Source organism: Artemia sp. Qi Xiang Cuo, chromosome 1 (assembly GCF_049724085.1).
Source record: "Artemia sp. Qi Xiang Cuo chromosome 1, ASM4972408v1, whole genome shotgun sequence".
Taxonomy (NCBI): Eukaryota; Metazoa; Arthropoda; class Branchiopoda; order Anostraca; family Artemiidae; genus Artemia; species Artemia sp. Qi Xiang Cuo.
This window is the reverse complement of record NC_142794.1, coordinates 5,454,562-5,465,569: the sequence shown is the minus strand read 5'-3', so window position 1 is coordinate 5,465,569 and position 11,008 is coordinate 5,454,562. Positions and strand designations below refer to the sequence as shown.

At 33.8% G+C, this 11,008-nt stretch overlaps 1 long non-coding RNA gene across 1 annotated transcript; it reads left to right on the top strand.

The window, feature by feature from the left end:
• The first annotated feature begins 470 nt into the window (after nucleotides 1-470).
• LOC148955938 (uncharacterized) lies at nucleotides 471-10,226 on the top strand. The gene is made up of 2 exons (XR_016142111.1): nucleotides 471-550; nucleotides 10,006-10,226. It is a non-coding gene; the product is annotated as an uncharacterized LOC148955938 (long non-coding RNA).
• The last annotated feature ends 782 nt before the right edge of the window (nucleotides 10,227-11,008 follow it).

Genomic DNA, 11,008 nt, shown 5'->3' with positions numbered 1-11,008 from the left:
TCTCTTTTTTTCCTTACTGTTGATAAAGGCTCCCAGATGTGGAATTGAAATATTCAGATTTTTTACTAATTAAGGTTTTTGTTGTATTTGTTCTTAGTACGTTTCTAGTACGTTTTGTTCACTGTTTGATTTAAATTAAATCCGTTTTTCTCTCTAAAACTTTCTTAAATTCTCATAAATAGAAAAATAGTATGGTCTAATCAGTGTGGTTTTTTTGGGACATTCATTACCGAGCAGATACATTTATACTTTATTAAGAGGGTTTTCTCAATAAACTTTCTTAAGAAAGTCTTTCTTAATACAGTCTATTGTTTCGATATTATTTTTTCAAATTTCAATCGTATAACTTTGATATTTGGTTCTAAACCGCTTAATCAATTTGTTTCTTTTTATTTTCACAGATATTTTACCAACGAAAACAGATATGGAGATAGAAAAGAAGAAGGATTGTAACGAAAAAGCCAATACAGAGGATAAAGTACGAAAGAGCATATCAGAGGGGGATGTGCCAGATATTGTAAAACGTCAACTCAATGGCAAAACTAAAGAAGTAAGCTAAAAAAAAGAATACTTGCACCTAATCTCTATTTATCAAAAAAAGTCTTTCGCGGAATAATACGTTTAGAGATAGTACATTTGTGATACAGCAGGGAGCCAAAACAGCATATCTGTTTTTGAATAATTAAGCTCCTTGTAAAATTTTCCCTTTTCTGTAGATTCAAAATAAGGTTTTAAGACCATGTTGGTTAAAAATTACTTAAGAAAAGGTCAAGCAAATAAACGGGTAAGAACTTTCAGCCAGTGAGCACCAGAAAATATTGCAAAAATTTCCATTTACAACACTCATTGATTCAGTTTCTTTGCATTTTTCTTATCCTAATAATAGAACGTTAAGTATATTCGTGCATAACATTTATTTAGAAACTTAACTAATCTTGGATAGTTTAAAACATGGCATGAAAATGGCTCGTCTAAGTCTCTTCATTAAATATATTCTCAAATGAAAGCTTAATCATTTGTTCTACCTCCTGCTTTATTTCTCAGTAGTCTTTTTTGAGACGTAGTGAACGTTTCAACGAAAAAATTCCAAAATACACTTTTGTTTCATCAATAGAATATAACATTGATAAGATAAACCATGAAAAAACACTACAAAAATATTCAAAGTCTTACAATTCAACGAAAAAATTCCAAAATACACTTTGAAACATCAACAGAATCACTTTTAACCCCTACCATAAATCCAATTGATAAATTGAATGTGCAAAATACTTGTTGAGATATTGTAACGCTCAACATCATTTTGTAAATGTCCCGGAAACAGTACATTGAATGTATTTTTAAAATCACAATATTTTCAATGGCTTGTTGGCTCAGTCGAGTAACGTGTCGATCTTTTACCTTAAGAAATCATGTGTCTCAAGTTCCATTCCTACATCAAACATAAATTTCATAAAATCAACGGGAAGTTGCTTAGAAGCTAAAAAATCATGTCGGTGGATTTTGTGTATGGATTCTATTGTCTTGATAGTGTTATGCATTGATGTTTGGATCTTATTGTATGGATCGTGTTGTGTATTGATGTATGGTCGGTTATGTGTATTGATGCATGTTGTTTATTCGGATGTTTATGTGTATGAATGTATGGATGTTTATTGTAAATTGTATTGGTGTTTATTTGATGTTTATTGTATGGATGTTTATGTGTATGGATGTATGGATATTTTGTATGGATGGTGTTGTGTATTGATCCATGGATGTTATTGTATAGATTGCGTTGTGTACTGATGTATGGTTGGTTTTATAGTTTGATGTATGGTATTTATTCGGATGTTTATGTGAATGGATGTGTGGATGTTTATTGTTTATAGGCCGCTTGTGTGGTAGGGGTACTGTCCGCTTCTTCTGCATGCAGGGATCTAGGGGGTACTGTCTTCTTGGAATATAGGGCCGCCGCTGACGATGGCTACTTTATAAAGTGTTGTGGGGGAACTAAGACTTCCCCCTTAACTAATATTTTCATAAACATGTTTCAAAACTTCATCGATTTTGAACGCAAACACGTAGTGTAATGTCCCCTACTCTTTTGCATACTAGAGGGTGGTGGTTGTGACGGTGGCGATAAGAATGAGAATAGAAAAATCAACACTATTTATAACACACATTTAAAATTGAGATCCCCTTCCCTCGGCTATTGTACCTTACACACATTGTAAAAGAATGACAACATGAGTTTCTTGGAAATTTCTAGTATCGAACTGCCACCTGCAATATTTTTATTTAGAACAACATTTCTTTTCTTTCTGCGTAGAAGAACCATATTGGAGTCTATGACAGTGAATGTTGTGAAGTTGGGGTTGGCAACTATTTGAGCTCATTCCCGGGGGCTGGTCACAACGTCACAACGAGCCCTGTTTCGTAAACTTTTACACATGTTTTTGAAGGCTGAATTTAAAATAAGCTTATAAATTTATTTTTCAACTTTGCTTTTTGCCTGTGAACGTTTACTGACAAACGTGTCAATAAACGTTTTCAAATAGGGCTTCTTATCGAATCGTAGAGCTCTGTGTATCTTTGTGACCCTGAAATCGTTGGCTACCATCCATTGCAATAGAACATGATGAACACCTATATTCTGTTTCGGTTCCAAATCACCAATTAGTTTTTGTTTGGCAGGGGTCCAATGCATGCCCATATCCTCAACCAAAGACATATTGTATAGAGTCAAAGAGTCCTTGGCCACAGCTCTATTTACGCACGGAAAAAATCTTTTACCGAGTCGGGGAGCTCCATTGTTATTTGTCCGTCAATTAAAAAAAATATCATTGTGGGCCATTTTCCTCAACAGTGTAAATGTTGGGGAAATCTAAGGAACAAGCATTTCCTAGCCATTTGTAATTGCCACAGGGTAAACAGTATGGAGACATTGCAGAGAGGTATAGAAAATTCATATCTTGAAAAACAGCTGCCCAGCTGAATCAGTTTTCATGACAAGGTCCCCGTGAAAAACATAACCCCCCCTCACAGATCTTTCTACAAATAAGTGTTGATCCTCATCGGTGATTAGACCTATTTCTTCTCTACTGATTTTTAGAATTAAATCCATCACCAGGTGTGGAGTTGAAAAATAATAGCCTATATCCAACCCAAATTCCAAATAGATTTTATCAGTGTTCTTGCGGACAATGTCCAAAAGATTTAATACATCACTTGCCAAATACATTTTGCAATAATCCCATCCATTTTTACATCTCTCTTACCTCAAACCCTCTTGGCAAATTCATAGTCGGTGGTCGTGCATTGATTGTCAGTAAGGGAATTACAAAATGCTTCAATGAGGGGAAGTTTCTCCTCACTTAGCCTCGATCTCGAGTTGTAACAATCATATGAATATATGCCTTTACAAGTTAATAAGTCATACATTTTATCATCTGGAAAGCACTTTTTAAGCAGGGGGAAACTAACAAAATTGTCACTTTTCTGTACTTGAATTAAATGGCAAAGAGATTTGGGAAAGAAACTAAAGGAGTCTAAAAAACGGATTTTTTTCCAGCAAGGATGGCCATTATCCAATGTTTTCCACTTGAATTCTAAAAGCAACAGCTTCTTAGATGATTTGGGTATAATGTTATAGGTAAAATAAGTATCTATCCATGCGCCATCTACAATTTCTCCTTTGTTATGCATGCGCGCTAATGCAGGTATAGTAAATTTCAAATCATATTTGGAATTGTAATAAAAACCGATATAAAGTACTGTTGACTTACGTTTGCATTGCATGATTGATGTGCCACCCCACGAAAGTTACTCCCCCCTGATGATATTTCCTACCAGAAATGGTCAAGGTCAAGGACTTTCCCTTTACCTCCCCCTTTTTCCTTAGTCTCTTTCCCTTTTGTTTTACTCCCCTCTTCATATTTCCCCTTACAAACCCAACATATTTTCTTACTTTTAATAATAGCCAAGAAATCCTCTGGCGATAACATTATAGGATAATGTGTGCGCCGCAACAAGGAGATTGCCTTATTCACTGTGACGATTAGTTTAGTCAATACTGTGACCATACAAAACCAATCATCCAATGTCTCAACTAATCTAAGAGTCATATATTCTTACTAGAATCCCTTTCAGTGTGGGCATAAGACACTGCAATATCTAGATGCTCTTTAATACCATTTGAATTTTGTGGATCGTTCACATCTGTGAATTTAGCCTTACAGTCCAAACTGGTCTTATTACTTTGCAAAAGTGTATTTTAAAAATATCTAAATCATAAAATTACTCTATGGGCAGATTGATATCCATAACGTTTACCGTGTTTCATGTGGTTCTGTAGGTTTAAATCGCTACGAAATCTGGATAAACACTTTGGACAATAGCAACATACCCCAAATTTCTTACCCCCACCCGGAATCCTACTAATATCAGTAATTGGATTAGAATGTCCAATTGAATCAGGTTCTGAAGGTGGTGTGTAAGAAATTCAAACCCATTGCTTCACGAATTCAATCAACGGAGCTCTTACTGGAAATATTACCCCCTTTTTATTACTACATACCCCCTCCTCAAATTTCGTTTCATATTGTAGCACTGTAACACCGTTCTTTAAATGCTCGTTTGCCCTTTCAAAAATATCTATTCCTTTGAGTGTTACAGGAAATTTACCTATTAAACAACTGAAATCTACTCTGGGAAAATATGACCCCTCCATTCCATTAACAGCCCAATCGTCCAACTTTTTCTTAGAAGTATTAGCTTGTAGGGGTTTGAAGGCCATAATAAGAAACGTGTACATGAAACACTGTTGTCCCGTCTCGAAACAGATTCATTGCACCCCCTTACAGCATTCTAAATCTGGATTATATTTTAAAACTGTAGCCCTCTCCCCCGCCTCACCTCTTAAAATAAAATCTTTTCTTAAATTTACATATATTTAAACTTAAATTTTCAATAAATAAAACCACAGACCCACTACCTTTCTCATTATAATTATCCAGTTTAGTGACAACGCTATCTACCCATTCCATAAAAACGCTCTCATAATTTACCAATTGGAGTCGAAGGGTTAGCATTTCAATGTGCAGAAAATGATAATAAACTTCACCTTGATTTTCATTTAAATAGAATATTTTTAGTACTATTGAGACTTTTATTCTGTCTCGACCTCCCAAAGCCCGACTTTGTTGTTCAAGAAGTGTTCAAATCTTGTCCGTATATGTATGGACAATATTTATCGGATCAGTTATAACATTCCCCGCCATTAGCGTATTAAATGGATTCCCAAATAAGGCGGTATAAACATCTATTGTATTCAAGATAGAGTTTGTTAAATAAAATTCTGATAATGTTAATGAGATTTGCATATCCCCATCACCTCCCCAACTCTGTTCAACCTCAACATTAGGGTTGGTGCGTGGAGTTAAATCCCCCAGTTCGCTTAACATAGCCTCGAGTGTGTTCAGACTTTGAGAATCGGCCAAAGAAAATTTATTTTCTCCTTCTTCAAATTACATTCGGCCGAAATGGGTTTATGTCCATTAAACATGTGGGGAGAGGGTTCTCATTTAACTCTCTGGAAAATCTAAAATTCTAGAGCTGCTAGGACTTATCTGATCTACCCAACCAAAATCGCACTCTGACACACCTTGATAAGGTTGTACAAAACTAACTTCTATGCCTTGTTCAACTGTGCTAGGTGCTACATCAAATGAATCGTTAACATAACTATCACTAAAATATTGTTTTAAAAAGTCATCGGTCCATTCGGAGTCATTATCTTTGATAGTGTTAGAATGTTAATCGTCAAAATTCTCAATACCACCGAAACACTCCTTTAAGAATTCACTATACCACTCAAGCTCATTGTCAACAGCTGGTAATTCAATGAATTGATTATCACGAAAATCTCTCGGTGGTGCAATTAAAGATGTCTCCTCAAAAAGATCATATAATCCTTGACTTGGTACTAGTGGAGGTGAAGGAGGTAGTGACAATATGTCATCCGTTCTAACCTACAAAGAAAATAGAATTCTTATTTTCAGTGTGTCTGATTGATCCTGTTTTTATTAGAGTCGAAAAATGTATAAATCAGTTTTACTCTGATCAGTATCAACACTATATAAAAAAGTATTTACAATTAAATCCACATTTTTAAATCAAAATATATGATTTGAGCCTCATGATCCCAACTATTCACATAAATATTCCATTTTTCAATTTTATCGGAACATTTTATAAGTAGTTTTGCTTCTTCTTCGCTTAATGCAAATACTTCCCAAACATCATCATCAAGATACTATAAGCAAAATAACGAATTTAATATATGCTGTGTTTTATCTCCCACCCCTAATGTATAAATATATAGCCCAAATTTGTTTCTAAACTATTATATTTTCATCCTATTTTATTTCATTAGTGTTAACCAAACTTGACGTTTTTCGTGTGTTATATAATGCATAAGTACCATGTTTCTTTCAGAAAAGCCTATAAAACAGAATGGCACAAAAAAGCCAAATGTAGATATAAAAGCTTTATAACACACTCCAAGCATATAGGCTTAAAATTAGATATATAAGCTTGACAACACATTCCCATTCTGTTTAGAAAACAAAATTCAAATACACACCATGCAAGAAATAAATCCGTCAATAAGTAGCTTTGTGATAGAAATAAATGCTCCTATTTTTACCATTTAGAAAAAAATTTAAATACATGCGTAGAGATGAACAGCATTTAATGCAAAATTATCTGTATTTAAAGCTTAAAAACTATCATTATTCCTCTAGAGTTAAAAGGTGTATCAATTTGGATCATTTAAATGGACCCGTGCTTTGAAATAACTTCTCATGGCAAGGATGTAAGGCTCTCCCCATATAAACACTGAGTACTCAAAATGCAAAGCAATTACCATATCCAATTATTTATCATAATCAACACCTGCCCCCTCTTGCAATTCATAAGATTTATTGTAGAAAATATGTTGTTAATTTGACCGGAAAAGTATCTTTTTTTGTGAAACCATTGCTATGCTTAAGCGCAAATTCATAAGATTTAACAGGCCGGATGAGTATTTGACAGGACTCAATAATTAAGTTTTTAACCTGTTTACCGAGCCGGTCAAATCAGCCTGAAGTATTAGTGGCTTAGCGTCATAGGAGAGCAATATATTTTCTTTGAAAGAATTAATTGTTAACGGTTACTAACCTTTTTTGAGAAATATCAATAAGTTTAAACTTACATTAAGATCATCAACAACACCTTGCGGGGCCATCAACTTCATTGGCAGTTCACTTTCTTGTATAGAGGTGACTGAGGGCCTTGCATTGTGGGTGAGGGCATTTTCACCTTGTATAGAGGTCGCAGAAAGTGTGACATAAACAATGGCTGAAGGTCTTGAGCGGTTACCATTCTCAATCCTAGCCCTCTTTTGAGGGGGCCATTGCTCAACATTTTCCTTAATAAGAATTTAAATTTTTGTTTTTTTTTCATGGAGAGAAAAAGCGTACAAAGTGTAGTGAAAGACAAAACTCGTCCCCTATTACTCACCTAACCCCCTTCCCCTCTTCTATATCGATGCAAAAAAAAGAGTTTTCACTTTGTTTATTCATCGTTTTTTTCTACTCTAATGAAAACGAAATGTAAATTATCACGTTTACCTCCCACCCCTAATGTACAAATATATAGCCGAAGTTTGTTTCTCAACTATTACACTTTCATCCTATTATATTTCATTTCATTAGCATTAACCAAACTTGACTTCTTTCGTGTGTTATATAATGCATGAGTATCGTTTTTCCTTCAGAAGAGCCTACAGAATAGAATGGCACAAAAAAATAAAATCCTGTAGATATTATAGAAATTATATTTCTAAGAACCCAGAGCCAATGAAAAAATAGAGAAGGCTAAACCGCAGAATTAAGGGGGATACACTGTCAAATTTATATAGCTAGGTAGACTGATAACACACTCCCATTATGTTTAGAAAATAAAATTTAAATACACACCATGCAGGAAATAAATCCGTCAATAAGTAGCTTTATGACAGAAATAAATGCTCCTATTTTTACTATTTGGAAAAAAAAATTAAATACATACCTAGAGATGCAGAGCATTTAAAGCAAAATTAGCTGTATTTAAAGCTTAAAAACTATCATTATTCCTCTAGAGTTAAAATGTTTATTAATTTAGATCATTTAAATGGACCCTGTGCTTCGAAATAGCTCCTCGTGACAAGGATGTAAAGCTTCCCCCCTCATTAGAATTTACCAAACTTGACTTCATTAGAAGTCTCCGTATAAAGCACCACTACCAAAAAATCTTGATTGATCATTTATAAAATAAACTTACAGTGTATAATTGGTTAACAACATTGTCGAGATTCTCCATAATATTCAAGTGGTTATTTTTCAGTAGCTAAAATAGAACTACGACATTATCAATAATTCACAACTAACTTATACACTTGAATCTAAAGAAAACCTTATTAAAAATATAATTTCTATCATAACAAATTCTAAGTCCCATTATAGTTTCTTACATAAGTAGATTTTCGTCATAGGCTATTGCGTAGATCTAGTTTTGGAGTCCCGTTCACCTGTAAATATATATATATATATTCACGGTCGGAGTATAGGGTGTTGACGCTGTTCTGGTCGCTTTATACAATGTATCTTTAGGATTCAATAGGCTTTTACTACTTTAATCAAGCATGCTCTGTTTAGGGATGTGAGGTAAATACCCGAGTTTGACGAAAATGACACAAAGCATTTTTTGAACTAGCTCAGCTAAAACACCTAAAAATAAATATTACTATGCTTTAGGCTGTCTCAGTTACTAGATTGATCATTAGTCACAGATTGTCCCAGTTCCAATTCCTACTATTGTTGTTAACAGTCTTTACCAGTTTGACATCGCAGATTTCAACATAATCTCTCAACTCATTGGTAAAAATAGACATATGATAAGGTATAATTGATTTTACACGCATGAAAAATCCACTTCCACGCAGCTTAAATGATAATCAGACAAACTGCCGAAACTCATGGAGATTGATTATATCACGGTTATTAGTCCTGACTAAAACAATATTTAAATATTAAACAGTCAACCTAAATATTTGACAAATGAATTATTCTCTTGCGTACTGGCGTTGAACTGTTTTATTTTCCTTATCGTTTGCTGACGTGGCAAACGTTGCTGATTGAACATTAGTGCTGATCTGGCCTGCCCTCTGCTACTGTGTTGCTAAAGGACTGTTTTGTAGTGATCCTACAGAGTTCTGTGGGGGTACTAAATTCTTGTCCAATTTATTCGTTTTAGCATTAACAAGGGAAGCAGTTCTTTCGTTTCCAATGCTTCTGTTAAAAATGCCTCGCCCTTTTATGTAATTTCCAATTTTTGTATTTTCTGCTTTGTAGGTTTCTTTATTTATATAATCTTTACAATAATTTACAGATACAAAATTAGCATTAAAGGAAACCACATAACAAGCAATCCTTGTATATTTTCATAAGCGGCTATCACAATGCAAAGTAATGGTAGGTGCACAATGATAGTGATAGACATTATATACTATGATTTAATTTAATCTTAACATAATTTTGAGAATTTGTTTTTGCCAGTAACAGAGTTGAAAGCATAGCTGATTTCACACATTTCTAGGTTTCCAAACAACTTTCTTTAAATGAATAGAACCGCCAAAGAGTTGAAGTAGTTCTGGCCTCTCTCGGCATAAATAAATCGGTAGTATTGTGTATTTCTTTCTTCAGTTGCTACAAAATACGCCAAGCAGAGTGGCCAGATGGAAGCCATTTTGACACTTTTTTGAGGCGTTTGGGCATATATTTTTTAGATCGGCACATATCTTGGGGAGGATCGTTTATTTGTCACATTTTTCCTTGAAAAATGGAGCTTTTGATGCATGTTCATTTTCACTTTAAACCCAAAATCTGGCAACACTGACCCCAAGTGGTATTTCTTGTTTCAACATATTTTCGTTTATTACAGGAGCTGATACGGCTTGTGTACAAGGCACAACAAGACCAACATCACCTTATCTCCAGATTTTTGGATGTTTGCTACAAAAGTTTTCCCGATCCCTCGAAGATTATAGCTGAAGTATTTTATGATTATAGCTAAAAGAGAAGAGTCACTGTTGAAAAGTGATCTAGAGACTAGGGCAGAATCTTTTTATTTTTTTCTCTTAATAAAACACTTTGTTTTTGCTATGGGAATAAGTTCCTCAGCAAGTGCCTAGGATATGTACATTTTGCATTCTTCGCAAGGAAAGCAAGGTAGCTTGGAAAGTAATATTTGTTTCACCATTGAAAGCATTTAAGCATAGAAAGTTACAAAAACAAAAACGAGAATACAGAAAAAGAAAAATTTTAAGTTTGTTTTAAACATGGACAAAAAATATAGATTCTTTTTCTCGAGAATCTATGAAAATAATTGAAAACAAGAGGATCTAAACGAATTGGTCTTTACATAACATAGATATTATATATTATACTAATCTAAGCTATAAATTCATAAATGAAAAAAGTTGGTTAGAAGAGGAGAGCGAGCTAAAAAAATCAAAATCATGTGAAGTCCCATCCGCTCTGCACGTTTTTTTTTCACTCAGATTCATTGATTCTCAAGAAAAAAATTTCTAATTTTTAGTCCATCTTAAATACGAGTTTAAAAAATTCTGATTATTAGCCTACTTTCGACATTTTAGTATTCTAAGAATAAAAAATCTTCAATTTTTTATTCAGTTCAGAATTCTAGATTCAGTTTAGAGGCACTAAACTGATCTGTTTCTACATAACATACATACCATACTGATCTAAGCTTTAAATCCGTAACTGAAAAAAATTTGTATGAAAAGGAAAACGAGCTAAAAAATCAAATCATGTGAAGTCCAATCCATTCTGCACCCTTTGCTTTCACTCAGATTCATAGATTTTCGAGAAAAAGATTTCTACTTTTTAGTCCAACTTAAATACAAGTTTAAAGATAACTCTAA